General features: G+C 47.3%; 1 protein-coding gene across 20 annotated transcripts in view; it reads left to right on the forward strand.

Annotated features, from left to right (window-relative positions):
• Positions 1 to 25,961, forward strand: part of LOC140426724 (soluble guanylate cyclase 88E-like) — a 581,053-nt gene that overhangs the window by 24,162 nt on the left and 530,930 nt on the right. The window contains exon 2 of one of the 20 annotated variants that reach the window (XM_072511829.1): positions 8,738 to 8,871. The exons of the other annotated variants lie outside the window; for them this stretch is intronic. The gene's annotated coding sequence lies outside the window, so the exon portion shown is untranslated. The remainder of the gene's footprint in view (positions 1 to 8,737; positions 8,872 to 25,961) is intronic. 20 annotated transcript variants of the gene reach the window in all.

A 25,961-nucleotide genomic window follows, 5' to 3' on the forward strand; every position in this document is an offset into this window, starting at 1 on the left:
CCGCGGGAGAAGGCTCTCACTGTCCACCCTATCCAACCCCCTGATCATTTTGTATGCCTCTATTAAGTCTCCTCTTAACCTTCTTCTCTCCAACGAAAACAACCTCAAGTCCATCAGCCTTTCCTCATAAGATTTTCCCTCCATACCAGGCAACATCCTGGTAAATCTCCTCTGCACCCGCTCCAAAGCCTCCACGTCCTTCCTATAATGTGGTGACCAGAACTGTACGCAATACTCCAAATGCGGCCGTACCAGAGTTTTGTACAGCTGCAACATGACCTCCCGACTCCGGAACTCAATCCCTCTACCAATAAAGGCCAACACTCCATAGGCCTTCTTCACAACCCTATCAACCTGGGTGGCAACTTTCAGGGATCTATGTACATAGACACCTAGATCCCTCTGCTCATCCACACTTTCAAGAACTTTACCATTAGCCAAATATTCCGCATTCCTGTTATTCCTAATGAGGAGGAATTAATTCACTAAAGGGTTGTGAATCTTTGCAATTCTCTACCCAATAGGGTTGTGAGTATTCCATTGTTGAATATATTTAAGGTTCGAATAGACACATTATTGGTTTCTTAGGGAATTACGAGAACTTTCGATCATCCTGAAGACTTGTGCTCCAGAATTTGCCGCACCCCTAGCCAAGCTGTTCCAGTACAGATACAACACTGGCATTTACCCGGCAATGTGGAAAATTTTCCAGGTATTTTCTGTACACAAGAAACAGGACAAATCCAACCTGTTGAATTGCGGTCCCATAAGGGGCCCAGAGGGGCAGCACGGTAGCATTGTGGATAGCACAATTGCTTCACGGCTCCAGGCTCCCAGGTTCGATTCCCGGCTTGGGTCACTGTCTGTGCGGAGTCTGCACATCCTCCCTGTGTGTGCGTGGGTTTCCTCCGGGTTCTCCGGTTTCCTCCCACAGTCCAAAGATGTGCAGGTTAGGTGGATTGGCCATGATAAATTGCCCTTAGTGTCCAAAATTGCCCTTAGTGTTGGGTGGGGTTACTGGGTTATGGGGATAGGGTGGAGGTGTTGGCCTTGGGTAGGGTGCTCTTTCCAAGAGCCGGTGCAGACTCGATGGGCCGAATGGCCTCCTTCTGCACTGTAAATTCTATGATCTATGATAAATTTAGTCTCCATCATAAGCAAAGTGATGGAAGGAGTCACCAACAATGCTATCAAGCAGCACTTACTCAGCAATAACCTGCTCATAGACACTCATTTTGGGTTGCACCAGGGTCACTCAGCTCCTGACCTCATTACAGCCTTCATTCAAATATGGACAAAATAGTTGAATGCCAGAGGTGACTGCCGGCGTGAGAACAGCTGGTGAGTGGTGAGTCAGTTTCAGCGGGAGCATTGCGGAAGGAGGTTGCTGGGAGGTAAGTCAACCTTTAAAAGCACTTGTCTTTGCAGGGGCAGGCCAGTCGATTTCGGCGGCGTGAGAACAGCTGGTGAGTGGTGAGTCAGTTTCAGCGGGAGCATTGCGGAAGGAGGTTGCTGGGAGGTAAGTCAACCTTTAAAAGCACTTGTCTTTGCAGGGGCAGGCCAGTCGATTTCGGCGGCGTGAGAACAGCTGGTGAGTGGTGAGTCAGTTTCAGCGGGAGCATTGCGGAAGGAGGTTGCTGGGAGGTAAGTCAACCTTTAAAAGCACTTGTCTTTGCAGGGGCAGGCCAGTCGATTTCGGCGGCGTGAGAACAGCTGGTGAGTGGTGAGTCAGTTTCAGCGGGAGCATTGCGGAAGGAGGTTGCTGGGAGGTAAGTCAACCTTTAAAAGCACTTGTCTTTGCAGGGGCAGGCCAGTCGATTTCGGCGGCGTGAGAACAGCTGGTGAGTGGTGAGTCAGTTTCAGCGGGAGCATTGCGGAAGGAGGTTGCTGGGAGGTAAGTCAACCTTTAAAAGCACTTGTCTTTGCAGGGGCAGGCCAGTCGATTTCGGCAGCGTGAGAACAGCTGGTGAGTGGTGAGTCAGTTTCAGCGGGAGCATTGCGGAAGGAGGTTGCTGGGAGGTAAGTCAACCTTTAAAAGCACTTGTCTTTGCAGGGGCAGGCCAGTCGATTTCGGCGGCGTGAGAACAGCTGGTGAGTGGTGAGTCAGTTTCAGCGGGAGCATTGCGGAAGGAGGTTGCTGGGAGGTAAGTCAACCTTTAAAAGCACTTGTCTTTGCAGGGGCAGGCCAGTCGATTTCGGCGGCGTGAGAACAGCTGGTGAGTGGTGAGTCAGTTTCAGCGGGAGCATTGCGGAAGGAGGTTGCTGGGAGGTAAGTCAACCTTTAAAAGCACTTGTCTTTGCAGGGGCAGGCCAGTCGATTTCGGCGGCGTGAGAACAGCTGGCTGGTTAGTCAATTTCAGCAGGAGATGAGAATTTTTATTTTTTTTTATTTTATTTTAAATTAGTTTTTTAGGCGGGAACAGGAAGTCGACCCGCGGACGTCTGGGAAGACCCTCCCCAATAAATTCTGGTGGAGAGGAAACCCGAGACACTACACGTGTAGTGTCTCCCACCCGCCCTCCTCCTCTAACCTAATAATAAAACCCATTGGTCTGAGGTAAGTACCATATTTTGTTATATTGTTATTATTTTTTAGCCAGATCTTGGTAGAAAGTTAGAGGAATGGCAGGGAAGGGAGTGCAATGTTCCTCCTGCAGGATGTTTGAGGTGAGGGATGCAGTTAGTGTCCCTGCTGATTTTACCTGCAGGAAGTGCTGCCATCTCCAGCTCCTCCAAGACCGAGTTAGGGAACTGGAGCTGGAGTTGGAAGAACTTCGGATCATTCGGGAGGCAGAAGGGGTCATAGATAGCAGCTTCAGGGAATTAGTTACACCAAAGATTGGAGATAGGTGGGTAACTGTAAGAGGGACTGGGAAAAAACAGTCAGTGCAGGGATCCCCTGCGGTCGTACCCCTGAGAAACAAGTATACCGCTTTGGATACTTGTGGGGGGGACGACTTACCAGGGGTAAGCCATGGGGTACGGGCCTCTGGCACGGAGTCTGTCCCTGTTGCTCAGAAGGGAAGGGGGGAGAGGAGCAGAGCATTAGTAATTGGGGACTCTATAGTCAGGGGCACAGATAGGAGATTTTGTGGGAGCGTGAGAGACTCACGTTTGGTATGTTGCCTCCCAGGTGCAAGGGTACGTGATGTCTCGGATCGTGTTTTCCGGGTCCTTAGGGGGAGGGGGAGCAGCCCCAAGTCGTGGTCCACATTGGCACCAACGACATAGGTAGGAAAGGGGACAAGGATGTCAGGCAGGCTTTCAGGGAGCTAGGATGGAAGCTCAGAACTAGAACAAACAGAGTTGTTATCTCTGGGTTGTTGCCCGTGCCACGTGATAGTGAGATGAGGAATAAGGAGAGAGAGCATTTAAACACGTGGCTACAGGGATGGTGCAGGCGGGAGGGATTCGGATTTTTGGATAACTGGGGCTCTTTCTGGGGAAGGTGGGACCTCTACAGACAGGATGGTCTACATCTGAACCTGAGGGGCACAAATATCCTGGGGGGGAGATTTGTTAGTGCTCTTTGGGGGGGTTTAAACTAATGCAGCAGGGGCATGGGAACCTGGATTGTAGTTTTAGGGTAAGGGAGAATGAGAGTACAGAGGTCAGGAGCACAGATTTGACATCGCAGGAGGGGGCCAGTGTTCAGGTAGGTGGTTTGAAGTGTGTCTACTTCAATGCCAGGAGTATACGAAACAAGGTAGGGGAACTGGCAGCGTGGGTTGGTACCTGGGACTTCGATGTTGTGGCCATTTCGGAGACATGGATAGAGCAGGGACAGGAATGGATGTTGCAGGTTCCGGGGTTTAGGTGTTTTAGTAAGCTCAGAGAAGGAGGCAAAAGAGGGGAGGTGTGGCGCTGCTAGTCAAGAGCAGTATTACGGTGGCGGAGAGGATGCTAGATGGGGACTCTTCTTCCAAGGTAGTATGGGCTGAAGTTAGAAACAGGAAAGGAGAGGTCACCCTGTTGGGAGTTTTTTATAGGCCTCCTAATAGTTCTAGGGATGTAGAGGAAAGGATGGCGAAGATGATTCTGGATATGAGCGAAAGTAACAGGGTAGTTATTATGGGAGACTTTAACTTTCCAAATATTGACTGGAAAAGATATAGTTTGAGTACAATAGATGGGTCGTTTTTTGTACAGTGTGTGCAGGAGGGTTTCCTGAAACAATATGTTGACAGGCCAACAAGAGGCGAGGCCACGTTGGATTTGGTTTTGGGTAATGAACCAGGCCAGGTGTTGGATTTGGAGGTAGGAGAGCACTTTGGGGACAGTGACCACAATTCGGTGACGTTTACGTTAATGATGGAAAGGGATAAGTATACACCGCAGGGCAAGAGTTATAGCTGGGGGAAGGGCAATTATGATGCCATTAGACGTGACTTGGGGGGGATAAGGTGGAGAAGTAGGCTGCAAGTGTTGGGCACACTGGATAAGTGGGGCTTGTTCAAGGATCAGCTACTGCGTGTTCTTGATAAGTATGTACCGGTCCGACAGGGAGGAAGGCGTCGAGCGAGGGAACCGTGGTTTACCAAGGAAGTGGAATCTCTTGTTAAGAGGAAGAAGGAGGCCTATGTGAAGATGAAGTGTGAAGTTTCAGTTGGGGCGATGGATAGTTACAAGGTAGCGAGGAAGGATCTAAAGAGAGAGCTAAGACGAGCAAGGAGGGGACATGAGAAGTATTTGGCAGGAAGGATCAAGGAAAACCCAAAAGCTTTCTATAGGTATGTCAGGAATAAGCGAATGACTAGGGAAAGAGTAGGACCAGTCAAGGACAGGGATGGGAAATTGTGTGTGGAGTCTGAAGAGATAGGCGAGATACTAAATGAATATTTTTCGTCAGTATTCACTCAGGAAAAAGATAATGTTGTGGATGAGAATGCTGAGCCCCAGGCTAATAGAATAGATGGCATTGAGGTACGTAGGGAAGAGGTGTTGGCAATTCTGGACAGGCTGAAAATAGATAAGTCCCCGGGACCTGATGGGATTTATCCTAGGATTCTAAGGGAGGCCAGGGAAGAGATTGCTGGACCTTTGGCTTTGATTTTTATGTCATCATTGGCTACAGGAATAGTGCCAGAGGACTGGAGGACAGCAAATGTGGTCCCTTCGTTCAAAAAGGGGAGCAGAGACAACCCCGGCAACTATAGGCCGGTGAGCCTCACGTCTGTAGTGGGTAAAGTCTTGGAGGGGATTATAAGAGACAAGATTTATAATCATCTAGATAGGAATAATATGATCAGGGATAGTCAGCATGGCTTTGTGAAGGGTAGGTCATGCCTCACAAACCTTATTGAGTTCTTTGAGAAGGTGACTGAACAGGTAGACGAGGGTAGAGCAGTTGATGTGGTGTATATGGATTTCAGCAAAGCGTTTGATAAGGTTCCCCACGGTAGGCTATTGCAAAAAATACGGAGGCTGGGGATTGAGGGTGATTTAGAGATGTGGATCAGAAATTGGCTAGCTGAAAGAAGACAGAGGGTGGTGGTTGATGGGAAATGTTCAGAATGGAGTACAGTCACAAGTGGAGTACCACAAGGATCTGTTCTGGGGCCGTTGCTGTTTGTCATTTTTATCAATGACCTAGAGGTAGGCGCAGAAGGGTGGGTGAGTAAATTTGCAGACGATACGAAAGTCGGTGGTGTTGTCGATAGTGTGGAAGGATGTAGCAGATTACAGAGGGATATAGATAAGCTGCAGAGCTGGGCCGAGAGGTGGCAAATGGAGTTTAATGTAGAGATGTGTGAGGTGATTCACTTTGGAAGGAATAACAGGAATGCGGAATATTTGGCTAATGGTAAAGTTCTTGAAAGTGTGGATGAGCAGAGGGATCTAGGTGTCCATGTACATAGATCCCTGAAAGTTGCCACCCAGGTTGATAGGGTTGTGAAGAAGGCCTATGGAGTGTTGGCCTTTATTGGTAGAGGGATTGAGTTCCGGAGCCGGGAGGTCATGTTGCAGCTGTACAGAACTCTGGTACGGCCGCATTTGGAGTATTGCGTACAGTTCTGGTCACCGCATTATTGGAAGGACGTGGAGGCTTTGGAGCGGGTGCAGAGGAGATTTACCAGGATGTTGCCTGGTATGGAGGGAAAATCTTACGAGGAAAGGCTGATGGACTTGAGGTTGTTTTTGTTGGAGAGAAGAAGGTTAAGAGGAGACTTAATAGAGGCATACAAAATGATCAGGGGGTTGGATAGGGTGGACAGTGAGAGCCTTCTCCCGCGGATGGATATGGCTGGCACGAGGGGACATAACTTTAAACTGAGGGGTAATAGATATAGGACAGAGGTCAGAGGTAGGTTCTTTACGCAAAGAGTAGTGAGGCCGTGGAATGCCCTACCTGCTACAGTAGTGAACTCGCCAACATTGAGGGCATTTAAAAGTTTATTGGATAAACATATGGATGATAATGGCATAGTGTAGGTTGGATGGCTTTTGTTTCGGTGCAACATCGTGGGCCGAAGGGCCTGTACTGCGCTGTATTGTTCTATGTTCTATGTTCTATATGCCCTTGATATCAGCGCAGCATTTGACCGACTATGGCATCAAGGAGCCCTAGCTAAACTGGAGTCAATGGGAATCAGGGAAAGCTCTCCGCTGGTTGGAGTCAAAATTGGCACAAAGGTAGATGGTTATGGTTGTAGAGGTCAGTGATTTCAGTTCCAGGACATCAATATGGAGTTCCACAGTGTAGTGTCCTATGTCCAACCATCTTCAGCTGCTTCATCAATGACCTTCCTTCCATCATAAAGTCAAATATGGAGAATTTTGCTTATGATTTTCCATTGTTCAGCATCATTCGCAACTCCTCAGATAATGAAGCAGTCTGGGTCTAAATGCAGCAAGACCTGGAAAATATCCAGACTTGGCCTGACAAATGGCAAATAACATTCGCACCACCTAAGTACCCGGCAATGACTATCTCCGACAAGAGAGGATCTAACCATCACCCCTTGACATTCAATTACATTTCCATCGCCTAATCCCCCACCATCAACACCCTGGAGGTAGCCATTGACTAGAAACTGAACTGGACTAGCCATATTCGTACTGTGCCTACAAGTGCAGGTCAGAAGTTTGGAATGCTATGGCAGGGTATCTCACCTCCTGACTCCCCAATGCTGATCAACAAAGCACAAGTCAGGTGTGTAATGGTAACTAAAATAAAAGGGACTCGAGAATTTGTTGTGCAGAGGAAGTTCAGTGAGAGGGGGAGGGTGATACTCCTTTGCTTTTTCTAACTTTCCACCTTATAGGAATTGGTTCTTGCTCTATTGCGAGGGAAGAACGTGGCTATTTGTGAGTATTTGGTTAATATCTGGTCGGTGAGTGGTTAAAGTCCCAAATTTACATATAGTCCAGGAATTTGTGGGAAGATTAATTGAATAAATAATTGAATAAAAGTATCAGGATGCAGGACATGTGATTTTGGACTGACGTGATGAGAAACATGTCCCTTAGAGTCCGAAATAGGAGAGTGTATAACAGATGTTATGACATCCTAGGCTAGGGAACAATTCCAGCTCCCCTTGACCTGGAGTCACAACATAAGTGAATTAACTAGGTTTTCAAGATCTTTGGCCCCAGACTTCTCCAATAATAATAATCTTTATTGTCACAAGTAGGCTTACATTGCAATGAAGTTACTGTGAAAAGCCCCTAGTCGTCACATTCCGGCTTCTGTTTGGGTCCACGGTGGGAGAATTCAGAATGTCCAAACGACCTAACGGCACGTCTTTCGGACTTGTGGGAGGAAACCGGAGCACCCGGAGGAAACCCATGCAGACACGGGGAGAACGTGGAGACTCTGGACAGACAGTGACCCAGCCGGGAATCGAACCTGGGACCCTGGCGCTGTGAACCACTGTGCTACCATGCTGCCCAGTGACTTACAGACACCAGGGGCGAAATTCTCCGGAAACGGCGCAATGTCCGCCGACTGCCGCCCAAAACGGCGCAAATCAGACGGGCATCGCGCCACCCCAAAGGTGCGGAATGCTCCGCATCTTTGGAGGCCGAACCCCAACATTGAGGGGCTAGGTCGGCGCCGGACGAATTTCCGCCCCGCCAGCTGGTGGAAAAGGCCTTTGGTGCCCCGCCAGCTGGCGCGGAAATGACATCTCCGGGCAGCGCATGCGCGGGAGCGTCAGCGGCCGCTGACAGCTTCCCACGCATGAGCAGTGGAGGGAGTCTCTTCTGCCTCCGCCATGGTGGAGACCGTGGCGGAGGCGGAAGGGAAAGAGTGCCCCCACGGCACAGGCCACCGTGGGGGCACCCCCCGGGGCCAGATCGCCCCGCGCCCCCCCTCCCCCCCCCCCCCCCCCCAGGACCCCGGAGCCCGCCCGCGCCACCTTGTCCCGCCAGTAAGGTAGGTGGTTTAATTTACGCCGGCGGGACAGGCATTTTAGCGGCGGGACTTCGGCCCATCCGGGCCGGAGAATCGAACGGGGGGGCCCGCCAACCGGCGCGGCGCGATTCCCGCCCCCGCCAAATCTCTGGTGCCAGAGACTTCGGCAACCAGCGGGGGCGGGATTCACTCCAGCCCCCGGCGATTCTCCGACCCGGCCGGGGGGGGGGGGGGGGGGTTCGGAGAATCTCGCCCCAGATCTGTAAGTAAAAACACTAACTTTATTCATAACAAAAAATAATTAAAATATGCAACAATTGAACTGGAATAATGGCCTACTAATGTATTACCTAACCCTTTGTCCAATCACACGCAAGACAGATAGGCACAGAAAAAGGGATTAAAATTTGGCAGGAAGAGAGATGCGTCCATATTGTTGATGTTGAAGTCTTTGTAGTCGGCTATCTTCTCACGATGCGAAGTGTTGAAAACCACAAGTTGGATTGTATCTTCTGGTATGTGCATTCAGTCAGAACTCTCAGTTATCAGTCTCACTGAGGTAAGATTAAAGTTCTCCAATTATCAAATTTGTTTTGCAAAATGTTTAATTCAAGGCATTTTCAGCTTATGTACAAAACACACAAACAGAAACTTTGTACAAGTATTTCTCAACAAAGGCCCTCTGACATAAACTCGACATGCCCCATTTTGATACTATGCTTTAAAGAATTACATAGAACGTGAAACATACATTGCAGAAGGAGGCCATTTGGCACATCGAGTCTGCACCGGCCCGCTTAAGGCCTCACTTCCACCCTATCCCCGTAACCCAATAACACCTCCTAACCTTTTTGGGCACTAAGGCCAATTCAGCATGGCCAATCCACCTAACCTGCACGTCTTTGGACTGTGGGAGGAAACCGGGGCACCCGGAGGAAACCCGAGCAAACACGGGGAGAACGTGCAGATTCCACACAGACAGTGACCCAGCGGGGAATCGAACCTGGGACCCTGGCGCTGTGAAGCCACAGTGCTAGCCACTGTGCTACCGTGCTTCCCTTGTTAGGACACTGTTGTAAAATCTTTGTCTGTTCTGTGTTTTCTGTTAATCCTTGAATCTACAGTCTTCTGGTTAGATGCTCCACCAGTGAGATTTCTGCTTAAACTACAAACGTTAGGCAAACTGAAACATCCCTGGTCCGATGGACTTGTCCAGGACTTTCCTTTTGGGTTCTGTGCCAGAGCCCATGATGTCAGTTTGATAGACTTGGCAATCTGCCAATCACTGTGGCTGGAATTCTGATCTATCTCCTTGTTGCTTGCAATTGGCGGAACCATTCAGAATATTCTGGGGAGTTATCTGGTTAGCTTCATTTTGTCCTCATTTCTGCAAAAAATTCAGCCTGGAAGCAGCTGGAAGACACTCTCTCTGCTCTGTTTCTGCCACGCAATTTTGAAACATAAGAACATAAGAACTAGAAGCAAGAGTAGGCCATCTGGCCTCTCGAGCCTGCTCCACCATTCAATGAGATCATGGCTGATCTTTTGTGGACTCAGCTCCACTTTCCACCATAACCCTTAATCCCTTTATTCTTCAAAAAACTATCTATCTTTATCTTAAAAACATTTAATGAAGGAGCCTCTGCTGCTTCACTGGGCAAGGAATTCCATAGATTCACAACCCTTTGGGTGAAGAAGTTCCTCCTAAACTCAGTCCTAAATCTACTTCCCCTTATTTTGAGGCTATGCCCCCTAGTTCTGCTTTCACACGCCAGTGGAAACAACCTGCCCGCATCTATCCTATCTATTCCCTTCATAATTTAATATGTTTCTATAAGATCCCTCCTCATCCTTCTAAATTCCAACGAGTACAGTCCCAGTCTACTCAACCTCTCCTCGTATCCAACCCCTTCAGCTCTGGGATTAACCTAGTGAATCTCCTCTGCACACCCTCCAGTGCCAGTACGTCCTTTCTCAAGTAAGGAGACCAAAACTGAACACAATACTCCAGGTGTGGCCTCACTAACACCTTATACAATTGCAGCATAACCTCCCTAGTCTTAAACTCTGTCCCTTTAGCAATGAAGGACAAAATTCAATTTGCCTTCTTAATCACCTGTTGCACCTGTAAAGCAACTTTCTGCGACTCATGCACTAGCACACCCAGGTCTCTCTGCACAGCAGCATGTTTTAATATTTTATCATTTAAATAATAATCCCTTTTGCTGTTATTCCTACCAAAATGGATAACCTCACATTTGTCAACATTGTATTCCATCTGCCAGACCATAGCCCATTCACTTAGCCTATCCAAATCCCTCTGCAGACTTCCAGTATCCTCTGTACTTTTTGCTTTACCACTTATCTTAGTGTCGTCTGCAAACCTGGACACATTGCCCTTGGTCCCCAACTCCAAATCATCTATGTAAATTGTGAACAGTTGTGGGCCCAACACTGATCCCTGACTGGGACTTTGATGTTGTGGCCATTTTGGAGACATGGATAGAGCAGGGCCAGGAATGGTTGTTGCAGGTGCCAGGGATTAGATATTTCAGTAAACTCAGGGAAGGTGGTAAAAGAGGGGGAGGGGTGGCATTGTTAGTCAAGGACAGTATTACGGTGGCAGAAGGGACGTTTGATGAGGACTCGTCTTCTGAGGTAGTATGGGCTGAGGTTAGAAACAGGAAAGGAGAGATCACCCTGTCAGGGGTTTTCTATAGGCCTCCAAAATGTTGCAGAGATGTCGAGGAAAGGATTGCAAAGATGATTCTGGATAGGAGCGAAAGCAACAGGGTAGTTGTTATGGGGGACTTTAACTTTCCAAATATTGACTGGAAACGCTATAGTTCGAGTACTCTAGATGGGTCCATTTTTGTCCAATGTGTACAGGAGGGTTTCCTGACACAGTACGTAGATGGGCCAACGAGAGGCGAGGCCATATTAGATTTGGTACTGGGTAATGAACCAGGACAGGTGTTAGATTTGGAGGTAGCTGAGCGCTTTGGTGATAGTTACCACAATTCGATTACGTTTACTTTAGTGATGGAAAGGGATAGGTATATACCGCAGGGCAAGAGTTATATCTGGGGGAAAGGCAATTATGATGCGATGAGGCAAGACTTAGAATGCATCGGATGGAGAGGAAAACAGCAGGAGATGGGCACAATGGAAATGTGGAGCTTATTCAAGCAACAGCTATTGTGTTTCCTTGATTATAGGGGCAGCACGGTAGCCTTGTGGATAGCACAATTGCTTCACAGCTCCAGGGTCCCAGGTTCGATTCCAGCTTGGGTCACTGTCTGTGCGGAGTCTGCATATCCTCCCCGTGTGTGCGTGGGTTTCCTCCGGGTGCTCCGGTTTCCTCCCACAGTCCAAAGATGTGCAGGTTAGGTGGATTGGCCATGATAAATTGCCCGTAGTGTCCAAAATTGCCCTTAGTGTTGGGTGGTGTTACTGGGTTATGGGGATAGGGTGGAGGCGTTGACCTTGGGTAGGGTGTTCTTTCCAAGAGCCGGTGCAGACTCGATGGGCCGAATGGCCTCCTTCTGTACTGTAAATTCTATGATAATCTATGATAAGTATGTACATGTCAGGCAGGGAGGAAGTGGTCGAGCGAGGGAACGGTGGTTTACTAAAGCAGTCGAAACACTTGCCAAGAGGAAGAAGGAGGCTTATGTAAAGATGAGACATGACTGTTCAGTTAGGGCGCTCGAGAGTTACAGGTTAGCTAGGAAGGACCTACCGTGGGCAGCACGGTAGCATTGTGGATAGCACAATTGCTTTACAGCACCTGGTCCCAGGTTCGATTCCTGACTTGGGTCACTGTCTGTGCGGAGTCTGCACATCCTCCCCGTGTGTGTGTGTTTCCTCCGGATGCTCCGATTTCCTGCCACAGTCCAAAGATGTGCGGGTTAGGTGGATTGGCCATACTAAATTGCCCATAGTTTCCAAAGTTGCCCTTAGTATTGGGTGGGATAGGGTGGAGCTGTGGACCTTGGGTAGGGTGCTCTTTCCAAGAGCCGGTGCAGACTCGATGGGCCGAATGGCCTCCTTCTGCACTGTAAATTCTATGATCTCTGTCCTCGGATGGTGATGTCTAGCACGAGGGGACATACCTTTAAATTGAGGGGAGATAGACATAACATAGAACATAGAACATAGAAAATACAGCACAGAGCAGGCCCTTCGGCCCACGATGTTGTGCCGAACCTTTGTCCCAAATTAATCATAGATTATCATTGAATTTACAGTGCAGAAGGAGGCCATTCGGCCCTTTGAGTCTGCACCGGCTCTTGGAAAGAGCACCCTACCCAAACTCAACACCTCCACCCAACACCAAGGGCAATTTGGACATTAAGGGCAATTTATCATTGGCCAATTCACCTAACCCGCACATCTTTGGACTGTGGGAGGAAACCGGAGCACCCGGAGGAAACCCACGCAGACACGGGGAGGACGTGCAGACTCTGCACAGACAATGACCCAATCCGGAATCGAACCTGGGACCATGGAGCTGTGAAGCAATTGTGCTATGCACAATTGTGCAATACCGTGACATAAGACAGATGTCAGAGGTAGGTTCTTTACTCAGAGAGTAGTAAGGGCGTGGAATGCCCTGGCTGCAACAGTAGTGGACTCGCCAACACTAAGGACATTGTCCTTAAGAAGTTAGTTGGTGGTGGTTGATGGGAAATGTTCAGACTGGAGTCCAGTTACTAGTGGTGTACCACAAGGATCTGTTTTGGGGCCACTGCTGTTTGTCATTATTATAAATGACCTGGAGGGCATCGAATGATGGGTGAGTAAATTTGCAATGCCACTAAAGTCGGTGGAGTTGTGGACAGTGCGGAAGGTGTTACAAGTTACAGAGAGACTTGGATAAGCTGCAGCGTGGGCTGAGAGGTGCAAATGGAGTTTCATGCAGACAAGTTTGAGGTGATTCATTTTGGAAGGATTAACAGGAAGACAGAGTACTGGGCTAATGGTAAGATTCTTGCCAGTGTGGATGAGCAGAGAGATCTCGGTGTCCATGTACATGGATCCCTGAAAGTTGCCACACAGGTTGAGAGGGTTGTTAAGAAGGCGTATGGTGTGTTAGCTTTTATTGGGAGAGGGATTGAGTTTCGGAGCCATGAGGTCATGTTGCAGCTGTACAAAACTCTGGTGCGGCCGCATTTGGAGTATTGCGTGCAATTCTGGTCGCCGCATTATAGGAAGGATGTGGAAGCATTGGAAAGGGTGCAGAGGAGATTTACCAGAATGTTGCCTGGTATGGAGGGAAGATCTTATGAGGGAAGGCTGAGGGACTTGAGGCTGTTTTCGTTAGAGAGAAGAAGGTTAAGAGGTGACTTAATTGAGGCATACAAGATGATCAGAGAATTAGATAGGGTGGACAGTGAGAGCCTTTTCCCTCGGATGGTGATGTCTAGCATGAGGGGACATAGCTTTAAATTGAGGGGAGATAGATGTAGGACAGATGTCAGAGGTAGGTTCTTTACTCAGAGAGTAGTAAGGGCGTGGAATGCCCTGCCTGCAACAGTCGTAGACTCGCCAACACTAAGGGCATTCAAATGGACATTGGATAGACATATGGACGATAAGGGAATAGTGTAGATGGGCTTTAGAGTGGTTTCACGGGTCGGCGCAACATCGAGGGCCGAAGGGCCTGTACTGCGCAGTAATGTTCTATGTTCAGCACCCTCCTCCAAGTAATTTATAAAAATCACAAATAACAGAGGACCCAGCACTGATCCCTGCGGTACACGGCTGATAACTGGTCTCCAGTCTGAAAAATTTTCATCCACCACCACCCTCTGTCTTCTTTGTGATAGCCAGTTACTTATCCAATTGGCCAAATTTCCCTCTATCCCACACCTTCTTACTTTCTTCATGAACCGACCATGGGGAACCTTATCAAGCGCCTTACTGTAATCCATGTATACGACATCAACTGCTCTACCTTCATCTACACACCTAGTTACCTCCTCAAAGAATTCAATCAAATTTGTGAGGCAAGACATACCCTTCACGAATCCGTGTTGCCTATCCTGGATTAAGCTGCATCTTTCGAATGGTTATTAATCCTATCCCTCCGGTCCTTTTCCATTAACTTACCAACCAGCGTGCGGCACGTGGCACAGTGGTTAGCATTGCTGCCTGCCGCACTGAGGAGCCGGGTTCGGATCCTGGCCATGTGTCACTGTCCGTGTGGAGTTTGCACATTCTCCCGGTTCTACGTGGAGTTCACCCCCACAACCCAAAGATGTGCAGGTTAGGTGGATTGGCCACGCTAAATTGCCCCTTAATTTGAAATAAAATAAATAATTGGATTTTATACATAATTCTAAATGTATTTAAAAAAAACTTAACGACCACTGAAGTAAGACTAACCGGCCTATAATTATAAGGGCCATTCCTCTTCCCTTTCTTGAACAGAGGAACAACATTCGCCACTCTCCAGTCCTCTGGCATTATCCCCGTGGACAGCGAGGACCCAACGATCAAAGCCAAAGGCTCTGCAATATCATCCCTTGCCTCCCCATGAATCCGAGGATATATCCCATCTGGCCCAGGGGACTTTTCGACCCTCAGGTTTTTCAAAATTGCTAATACATCTCCCCTCAGAATATCTACCTCCTCCAGCCTACCCGCCTGTATCACACTCTCATCCTCAAAAACATAGCCCCTCTCTTTGGTGAACACTGAACAAAAGTATTCATTTAACGCCTCTCCTATCTCTTCTGACTCCATGCACAAGTTCCCACGACTGTCCTTGACTGGCCCTAACCTCACCCTGGTAATTCATTTATTTCTTACATAAGAGTAAAAAGCCTTGTGGTTTTCCTTGATCCGACCCGCCAAGGACTTCTCATGCCCTCTCCGAGCTCTCCAAAGCCATTTTTTTTTAGCTCTTTCCTCGCTACCTTGTAACCCTCAAGCGACCCAACTGAACTTGTTTTCTCAACCTTACATGCGCTTCCTTTTTATTCTTGACAAGACATTCAACCTCTTTAGTGAACCGTGGTTCCCTCACACGGCCATTTCCTCCCTGCCTGACAGGGACATACCTATCAAGGACACGAAGTATTTGTTTCTTGAACAAGCTCCACTTTTCATTTGTGCTTTTCCCTGACAGTTTCTGTTCCCATCTTATGCTCCCTAATTCTTTCCTAATCGCATCATAATTACCCCTCCCCCAATTATAAACCTTGTCCTGCCGTATGGCTCTATCCCTCTCCTTTGCAATAGTGAAAGACACCGAATTGTGGTCACCATCTCCAAAGTGCTCTCCCAGAAACAAATCTAACACTTGGCACGGTTAATTACCCAGTACCAAATCCAATGTGGCTTCACCTCTTGTCAGCCTATCCACATATTGTGTCAGGAAATCCTCCTGCACACACTGTACAAAAACTGCCCCATCCGAACTGTTCGACCTTTGGATCAATATTTGGAAAGTTAAAGTCACCCATGACAAATGCCCTGAGACCTCCATACCAATCCATAATCTGCTTTGCAATTTCTTCCTCCACACCTCTATTACTATTTGGGGGCCGAGAGAAAACTCCTAACAACGTGACCGCTCCTTTCCTATTTCTAACGTCAGCCCATATTACCTCAGTAGGCAGATCCCCCTCGAACTGCTCCTTGCATTAAAGTAGACACACCTCAACTCTCCTTTCTGCAGCCGTTAAACTATCCTTGATTAACAATGCTAATCCTCCACCTCATTTACCACCTTCCCTACTCTTCCTGAAACATCTATACCCCGGAACTTCTGACGACACACTGGTTCATTGTCTTTGAGCACACACTTATTCATTGTCATGGTCCACACATTGGTGAACTGTTCATTGTCCACATTCTGGTACATCGTCATTGTCCACACTCTGGTTCATTGTCCACATTCTGGTTAACTATTCAGAGCCCACATTCTGGTCCATTGTCATTGTCCACACTCTGGTTCGTTGGCTCTGTCAACACTCGAGCTCCTTATCCACAGTCTGGTTGATTGTTCATTGTTTTGTCCACAATGTGGCTCATTGTCCACACGCTGGTTGATTGTCATTGGTCACACTCTAATTGATTGTTCATTGTTGACACTATCGTTAATCTTCATAGTCTGCCCTCTGCTTTATTGTTCATTGTCTGCACTCTGGTTCAATGTCTTTGTCCAAACTCTGGTTCATTGTCTTTGTCCACATTCAGGTTAATTGTTCATTGTCCACATTCTGGTTATCTATTCATAGCTTACATTCTGGTTCATTGTCATTTACCACACTCTGGTTCATCGACTTTGTCCACACTCTAGCTCCTTGTCACACTCTGGTTGATTGTTCATTGATCACACTGATTTATTTTGATATTCTGTCTTCTGATTCATTGTCTTTGCCGACACTTTGGATCATTGTCTTTGTCCACACTCTTGTTCTTTGTCATTGTCCACGCTCTGGTTCAACGACCACATTCTGGTTCACTATTGATTGTCCACACTCAGGTTGATTGTTCATTGAACACACTCTGATTCATTTTCACAGTCCACCCTCTGGTTCTATGACATTGTCCCCACTCTTGTTTATTGTTTTCATCCACACTCTGGTTCACTGAATTTGTTCACACTCTGGTTCATTGTCTAGTCCACACACTGCTTCTTTGTCCATGTCCGCACTCTAGTACGTTGCATTTGACAATGTCCACACACTTGTTGATTGTCCGCACTGTGGTTTAATGTTACTGTCAACACTCTGGTTCATTGTCAACATACTGGTTAACTATTCATTGTCCATCTGCTGGTTCGTTGTCATTGTCAACACTCTGGATGACTGTTCATTGATCACACTGTGTTTCATTATCATTGTCCACACTCTATTTGATTGTTCATTGATCACATTCTGGTTCATTGTCTTTGTCATTGACAACACACTGCTTCATTGTCCACGCTCTGGATCATTGTCAATTGTCCGCACTCTGGTTCGTTGTTATTGTCCGCACTCTGGTTCATCGTCACTGTCCACACTCTGCTTCATTGTCTTTGTCCACACTCTGTTTCATTGTCATTATCCACACACTGATTAAGTGTCAGTGCCCACACTCTGGTTATTTGACTTTTCTACACTCTGCTTTATTTCCTTTGTCCACACTCTGTTCCTCGTCTTTGTCCACACTCTGGTTCATTGTCCATTAACCACATGCTAGTTCATTGTCATTGACCACTGTCTGGTTCATTATCATTGGGCACACTCGGGTCGATTGTTCATTGATCACACTCTGGTTAATATTCATAGTTAATTGGTTAATTCTGGTTCATTGTCATGTACACACTCTGGTTGATTGTTAATTGTCCGCCCTCTGGTTCATTATTTTTATCAACACACTGGTTCATTGTCGCTGTTGACACTCTGGTTCATTGTCATTGTCCACATTCTGGTTCGTGGACCACATTCTGGTTAGCTATTCATTGTCCACACTCGGGTTGATAGTTCATTGATCACACCCTTGTTCATTGTCATTGTCCACACTCTGGTTCACTGAATTTTTCCTCACTCTGGTTCATTGTCTTGTCCACACTCTTGTTTTTTGTCAATGTCCGCACTCTAGTACATTGTCTTGTCCACACTCTTGTTTTTTGTCAATGTCCGCACTCTAGTACATTGTCATTGTCCACACTCTTGTTAATTGTCCACGCACTGGTTGATTGTTTTTGTCTGCAGCTGCACACTGGTTCATCGTTATTGTCCACACGATGGCTCATTGTCAACATTCTGGTAAATTATTGATTGTCCATATTCTGTTTCATTGCCATTGTCCACGCTCTGGATCATTGTTCAATGTCCGCACTCTGGTGCGTTGTTATTGTCCACATTCTGGTATATTGTCTCTTTTTCATTGTTCATTTTCTGCACGCTGGTTGATTATTGTTGTCCACATTCTGGTTAATTGTTCATTGTCCACATTATTTTTCAGTGCCATTATCCACACTCTGGTTGATTGTTCATTGTCTGCACTCTGGTCCATTGTCTTTCTCCACACTCTGGTTCATTGTGCACATTCTGGTTCATTTCCATTTTCCACACTCTGGTTGATAGTCCATTGATCACACTCAGGTTCATTGTGAATGTCCACATTCTGGTTCATTGTGTAGCCATTTAAGTTGGCCACCTGCAAAGGACCATGGGAATTATGGCCAACCCAGGACTCAGACAGATACAGAGCCGATGTGTATCTGAAACACAGGTTACCAGGCCTGATTGAAACCCCCACTCGTTTGCATTTCAATGGCCCATTTTCCCAGGAGAATAGAACTCCAATCAAGCAACCGGTACAGCCACAGACTGATCGGCGCCACTCCCTTTACTCAGAAAGCCCAACTGCCAAGGTCAATGACCGCTAAGGACCCGCCCAGCTACTAAGGCACCCCCCCCCCCGCCCCTTTATTGGCCGAAATTGAAGACTGTGATCAGAGCCCTTTCAAACAATTGGGCCCAAAGTTAAGGATTGCCCCAAAGAGCTCGAAAGCCCAGAGGGATAAAAGAGAGCACAGCCATGTGTTCTGTCTCTTTTGGATCCGGCCTGTGCCAACCCAATTGCAGCAGGAACAGCCAGCCAAGTTCAAGACCAACGATCGCTACCTGACGGATAAGCCCAGCAGAGACAGAGCCACTTTCTTTGAACCAGCCAAGTGAAATCCAGATAAAAGCCTTATCCATTTTCACAGTGCCGGTTGCCCTAAAGTTAAGTATAGGTTATTGTAGCTGATAGCTGTAGTTTAACTCGTAGTAGATATTGTGTTTGCATGTCGACATAACCCTCGTGTATGTAAATAAACCATCTTTTGAACTAACTAACTGGTTGTGTGGTCATTTGATCGATATAAGGGAAGGCTTGCGGTTCACCAACAATATTAAGGGAGCAACATTATTGGCGAACTCTGACGGGACTCGATTAGAAGTGACTTTGTCACTCCGAGAGAACCCACAAACTTTGAATCCAATTGTGAGAAAGAGAATGAACCACAAGTCAAAGTCCCATATCGCCCAAATAACCAAATTTCGGAAGTGTGTACTAACTGATATGTGCACCTCACAGGAAGAGTAAGGTAAACTCGTTAGAATTGTGTACAACTATCGAGGGATTGTGAGCAGGGAAATAGCTTAAGAAGTAATGGCCACTAAAGCAATGGAAAGATTGATGAATCCACAGGAACCCGAGGTGGCAGCGACCAACAGAGCAGAGCAATGCCCCATATGGGCGGAAGAGTTAAGGAAATACTTAAAGGGGAAAAGATGGCCCCATTGGTCGAATTTTTGAACTAATGATGAGTCAGGTCCAGGAAACGTAGGACAAACTTGGTGGGAGAACCTAAGCGAGGTCCACAAGAAAGATGTAGGGAAAGTCAGAAAGCCGATGGCAATAGTGTCCCGTTTGGCACAGTTGCGAGGCACAGAGGACGTCGTGAAGACGCTCCATAGGCAGTTAATTGAGAAGGAAGAAAAGAACGAGGGAAACAGTAATGAAAGGGAGAAGATAATTGAGCAACTCCGGGAACAGTTAGCAGCTAAGGGTAAAGAAATGGCCGATGTAAAACACGCACATCAATCTTGTCTAGTTCACCTTAGTAGTTTGCAGACCCAGTACGATAAAGCCGACCACGATGCACTGCGCACAGACCTGGTAAGAGAAGAAACAGAACAACAGGTCGCCCAGCTGACTAGCAAATGCGCAGATTCAAAAGCAGCTTTGAGAGCACTCCACCGCTCCACGAAGGAACAGAGACAGAGTACCGTTTCCCATGCTAAATGCCGACAGACGATATAAAAGTTACAGTCGCTACTCTCAGTACAGAATGGCTTCAGGTACACTTTCGGGCAGGATTTAGATGAGGAAGATGCTCCCGATTGGCAAGAATTAAACAAATGCGCCCAAAGATACGTAGAGGGCACGGGAAATCAAAATTGAGCCCCCCACGCCTGCACAGGCAGCACACAGCCCCACTCACAATTCGACCCCCATGAATCCGGTTACCACACAACGCAAGTCATCGGATCAGGAGGCGCCTGATATCGTTCACACCACCCCACTATCCATAACCCAATTAAGAGAAGCTTGCACGAAAATTAGTCCATTCCAGCCCACCGCAGACCCGCACAGCTTCTTTGAGGCCCGGCAACAAAAAGTTATGTACGGCCTAGACGGGAGAGAGGAAGTAAAGCTCATAGTTATGAGGCTTAGCCAGTCCGTAAGATCAGTTTTGCCCGAACCTCAAAATGTAGCAGGAGGAACCCTACAGGAAATGAAAACAGCCATATTAGATGCCATCAGGTATAACAAAGGAGATGCAGTCGAGGGTTTTAACCACTGCAGGCAAAAGAAGGGAGAGCATCCGACCGCATTTGCTGGTCGCCTATGGATCCATTTCATGGCAGTCTACGGACAATTGAACCACGCACCCCTAAATGAGGAGGACACCACAAAATGATCCCGCACCTTAGTTTTGCATGCCACAGATGCAGGTCAAAAACTGGCAGACCACACACACAATGAAGTTTGGGTATTGAAACTACTTTCTAGAGCATGGCACAAACCCTACACCGAGATAGAAGCAAACATGCACCCACTTAGGACTAGCCAGGACCCAGCATGGATAAACAAGGGTAGACACGAGGGACAGCACCCCAGAGTACAGGCACCACAAAGTTCTTACAATTGTAGCCACATGGGACATTACACCCGCGATTGCCGACAAAACCCCCCCGAAGCAGCACCGATACCAACAACCAAACCCCCCACCTAGGAACAATGTTAGACCATGCATAATGTTAGCCCCTGTTCAGCCGATTTGCCATTTAATTCCCTAGATTAACAGTGTTCGGACTCCCCAACTTGGGTCTGTGACACACGCTGGGACAAATCAGGCAGACCAGTAGTTACAGGCACAGTCCGGGGACATACAATCAATTTTCTTTGGGACACAGGAGGATCCCGCAACACTTTAAACTCCTCCACCATGTTTCAACATGACAAATGGCCCACCACAGACAGCATCACCCTGAGTGGATTCACCGGCCACATACAGCAAGTACATATCACAGCTCCCGTACCCATTCAGATAGGGAACATCAGCACCAAACACCCCGTCGTTTTATTTGACATACCCCAAACCGCAGAGCACATTTTAGGCATTGATGTTATGAGCTCCCATAACCTTTCGTTTGACCCAGTAAACAAATGTGTATGGCGAATGGCCAAAACAGCTAGGGCTCCCGCTACGCTCACAGTAGGGGATTATGAAAACAGGATTTGCTCAGTAGGGGACTATTGGTTTAATCTGCAAACAATTAGTGCAGAGCAGTCCTCATAAAACACAAAGCGTTGTTTGCACAACACAAACACGATTGTGGGAAGAACCCAGGTACAGTAAAGATTTCAGGTCCCGCTCCAAAGCCGCAAAAGCAATACGGTTTCCCACAGCAAGCCGAGGGTGAGATTTAGAAGGTTATTAACAGTTTGTTGGACCAAGGAATTATTCGACCCATAGTGTCCACAAATAATGCCCCAATTTGGCCCGTAAAAAAGCTTGATGGTTCATGGTGACTAACGATCGACTATCGAGAACTTAATAAGGTAACCCCTTTAGCAGCCCCCACTGTTGCCACGAGTCCCGCAACAATGCTGAAACAGGGAGTACAGGCAAAATACTTCACGGTGCTGGACATCAGCAATGGCTTTTGGTCCATCCCGTTAGACAGGGCCTCTCAGTATAAATTCACGTTTACGTTTCAAGGGCAGCAGTACTCGTGAACATGCGTCCCACAAGGATTCCATAATTCCCCCGCCATTTTCCACCGACAACTGGCCAACGGGCTTTCTAAATCTTCCCGACCCGAATGCCTAATACAATATGTAGACGATCTGCTCTTGCAAACGGACACAAAAGAGGAACACATGGAGTTCTTATCGGAATTACCAAGCCTACTGTGATCAATTGGATGTAAGGTAAACCCCCAAAAGGCCCAGATTTTAAAGGAAAAGGTTCTTTATTTAGGCACCATCATCACACAACGAGAAGAGAGAAATTGAGCAAAAATGGATCGAGTCCATCGTTAAATTGCCCCTACCCCAAAATGTTACAGCACTCCGGTCATTCCTATGTTTTGTAGGATGTTGCAGAAATCACACAGATGGTTTCCACAGCACACAGACGCCATTGATGATTTAAAATGCGCCCTAGATACAGAGTTCCGCTTTACAAGTTCCAGACCCAGGTTTGCCCTATGCCATCGATGTAGCAACCACCGACCGAACCCTATCAGCAGTACTCCTGCAAGAAGGACACGATCACTTTGGACCCGTAGCCTATGCTTCAAGGGTATGGCCCCGTATGGCAAGGATTAGGCGGGAACTGAAGAACATAGATTGGGGGCAGATGTTTGAGGGCAAATCAACATCTGACATGTGGGAGGCTTTCAAGTGGCAGTTGAAAGGAATACAGGACCGGCATGTTCCTGTGAGGAAGAAAGATAAATACGGCAATTTTCGGGAACCATGGATGACGAGAGATATTGTAGGCCTCGTCAAAAAGAAAAAGGAGGCATTTGTCAGGGCTAAAAGGCTGGGAACAGACGAAGCCTGCGTGGAATATAAGGAAAGTAGGAAGGAACTTAAGCAAGGAGTCAGGAGGGCTAGAAGGGGTCACGAAAAGTCATTGGCAAATAGGGTTAAGGAAAATCCCAAGGCTTTTTACACGTACATAAAAAGCAAGAGGGTAGCCAGGGAAAGGGTTGGCCCACTGAAGGATAGGCAAAGGAATCTATGTGTGGAGCCAGAGGAAATGGGCGAGGTACTAAATGAATACTTTGCATCAGTATTCACCAAAGAGAAGAAATTGGTAGATGTTGAGTCTGGAGAAGGGTGTGTAGATAGCCTGGGTCACATTGAGATCCAAAAAGACGAGGTGTTGGGTGTCTTAAAAAATATTAAGGTAGATAAGTCCCCAGGGCCTGATGGAATCTACCCCAGAATACTGAAGGAGGCTGGAGAGGAAATTGCTGAGGCCTTGACAGAAATCTTTGCATCCTCGCTGTCTTCAGGGGATGTCCCGGAGGACTGGAGAATAGCCAATGTTGTTCCTCTGTTTAAGAAGGGTAGCAAGGATAATCCCGGGAACTACAGGCCGGTGAGCCTTACTTCAGTGGTAGGGAAACTACTGGAGAGAATTCTTCGAGACAGGATCTACTCCCATTTGGAAGCAAATGGACGTATTAGTGAGAGACAGCACGGTTTTGTGAAGGGGAGGTCGTGTCTCACTAACTTGATAGAGTTTTTCGAGGAGGTCACTAAGATGATTGATGCAGGTAGGGCAGTGGATGTTGTCTGTATGGACTTCAGTAAGGCCTTTGACAAGGTCCCTCATGGTAGACTAGTACAAAAGGTGAAGTCACACGGGATCAGGGGTGAGCTGGCAAGGTGGATACAGAACTGGCTAGGCCATAGAAGGCAGAGAGTAGCAATGGAAGGATGCTTTTCTCATTGGAGGGCTGTGACCAGTGGTGTTCCACAGGGATCAGTGCTGGGACCTTTGCTCTTTGTAGTATATATAAATGATTTGGAGGAAAATGTAACTGGCCTGATTAGTAAGTTTGCAGACGACACAAAGGTTGGTGGAATTGCGGATAGCGATGAGGACTGTCGGAGGATACAGCAGGATTTAGATTGTCTGGAGACTTGGGCGGAGAGATGGCAGATGGAGTTTAATCCGGACAAATGTGAGGTAATGCATTTTGGAAGGTCTAATGCAGGTAGGGAATATACAGTGAATGGTAGAACCCTCAAGAGTATTGAAAGTCAAAGAGATCTAGGAGTACAGGTCCACAGGTCATTGAAAGGGGCAACACAGGTGGAGAAGGTAGTCAAGAAGGCATACGGCATGCTTGCCTTCATTGGCCGGGGCATTGAGTATAAGAATTGGCAAGTCATGTTGCAGCTGTATAGAACCTTAGTTAGGCCACAGTTGGAGTATAGTGTTCAATTCTGGTCGCCACACTACCAGAAGGATGTGGAGGCTTTAGAGAGGGTGCAGAAGAGATTTACCAGAATGTTGCCTGGTATGGAGGGCATTAGCTATGAGGAGCGGTTGAATAAACTCGGTTTGTTCTCACTGGAACGAAGGAGGTTGAGGGGAGACCTGATAGAGGTATACAAAATTATGAGGGGCATAGACAGAGTGGATAGTCAGAGGCTTTTCCCCAGGGTAGAGGGGTCAATTACTAGGGGGCATAGATTTAAGGTGAGAGGGGCAAGGTTTAGAGTAGATGTACGAGGCAAGTTTTTTACGCAGAGGGTAGTGGGTGCCTGGAACTCGCTACCGGAGGAGGTGGTGGAAGCAGGGACGACAGTGACATTTAAGGGGCATCTTGACAAATACATGAATAGGATGGGAATAGAGGGATACGGACCCAGGAAGTGTAGAAGATTGTAGTTTAGTCGGGCAGCATGGTCGGCACGGGCTTGGAGGGCCGAAGGGCCTGTTCCTGTGCTGTACATTTCTTTGTTCTTTGTTTGTTTGATTCTCAGCCTGCGAACGGCACTTGCTGGCAGTCTTTCATAGAACATAGAACATCACAGCACAGTACAGGCCCTTCGGCACTCGATGTCGCGCCGACCTGTGAAACCATTCTAAATCCCATCTACACTTCACTTATCGTCCATATGTCTATCCAATGACCATTTGAATGCCCTTCGTGTTGGCGAGTCCACTACTGTTGCAGGCAGGGCATTCCACGCCCTTACTACTCTCTGAGTAAAGAACCTACCTCTGACATCTGTCTTCTATCTATTTCCCCTCAATTTAAAGCGATGTCCTCTCGTGCTAGACATCACCATCCGAGGAAAAAGGCTCTTGCTGTCCACCCTATCCAATCCTCTGATCATCTTGTATGCCTCAATTAAGTCACCTCTTAATCTTCTTCTCTCTAACGAAAACAGCCTCAAGTCCCTCAGCCTTTCCTCATAAGATCTTCCCTCCATACCAGGCAACATTCTGGTAAATCTCCTCTGCAACCTTTCCAATGCTTCCACATCCTTCCTATAATGCGGCGACCAGAATTGCACGCAATACTCCAAATGCGGCCGCACCAGAGTTTTGTACAGCTGCAACATGACCTCATGGCTCCGAAACTCAATCCCTCTACCAATAAAAGCTAACACACCGTACGCCTTCTTTTTTTTTTTTTAAATAATATTTTATTGAAAATTTTTGGTCAACCAACACAGTACATTGTGCATCCTTTACACAACATTATAACAATACAGATAATAATGACCTTTTTTATTTAAACAAGAACAAAAGAAAACAACAACAAATAAATAAATATTAAATAACAAAAAATAAAAACTAGCCCTAATTGGCAATTGCCTTGTCTCAGGCCCCCCCCCCCCCCCCACCCCCCCCCCCCCCACCCCCCCAAGCCCTGGGCTGCTGCTGCTGCCTTCTTTGTTCTCCCCTATCTATCTTTCCGCAAGATATTCGACGAACGGTTGCCACCGCCTAGTAAACCCTTGAGCCCACCCCCTTAGGACGAACTTAATCCGCTCTAACTTTATGAACCCC

This window comes from Scyliorhinus torazame, chromosome 7, assembly GCF_047496885.1.
Source record: "Scyliorhinus torazame isolate Kashiwa2021f chromosome 7, sScyTor2.1, whole genome shotgun sequence".
NCBI lineage: Eukaryota > Metazoa > Chordata > Chondrichthyes > Carcharhiniformes > Scyliorhinidae > Scyliorhinus > Scyliorhinus torazame.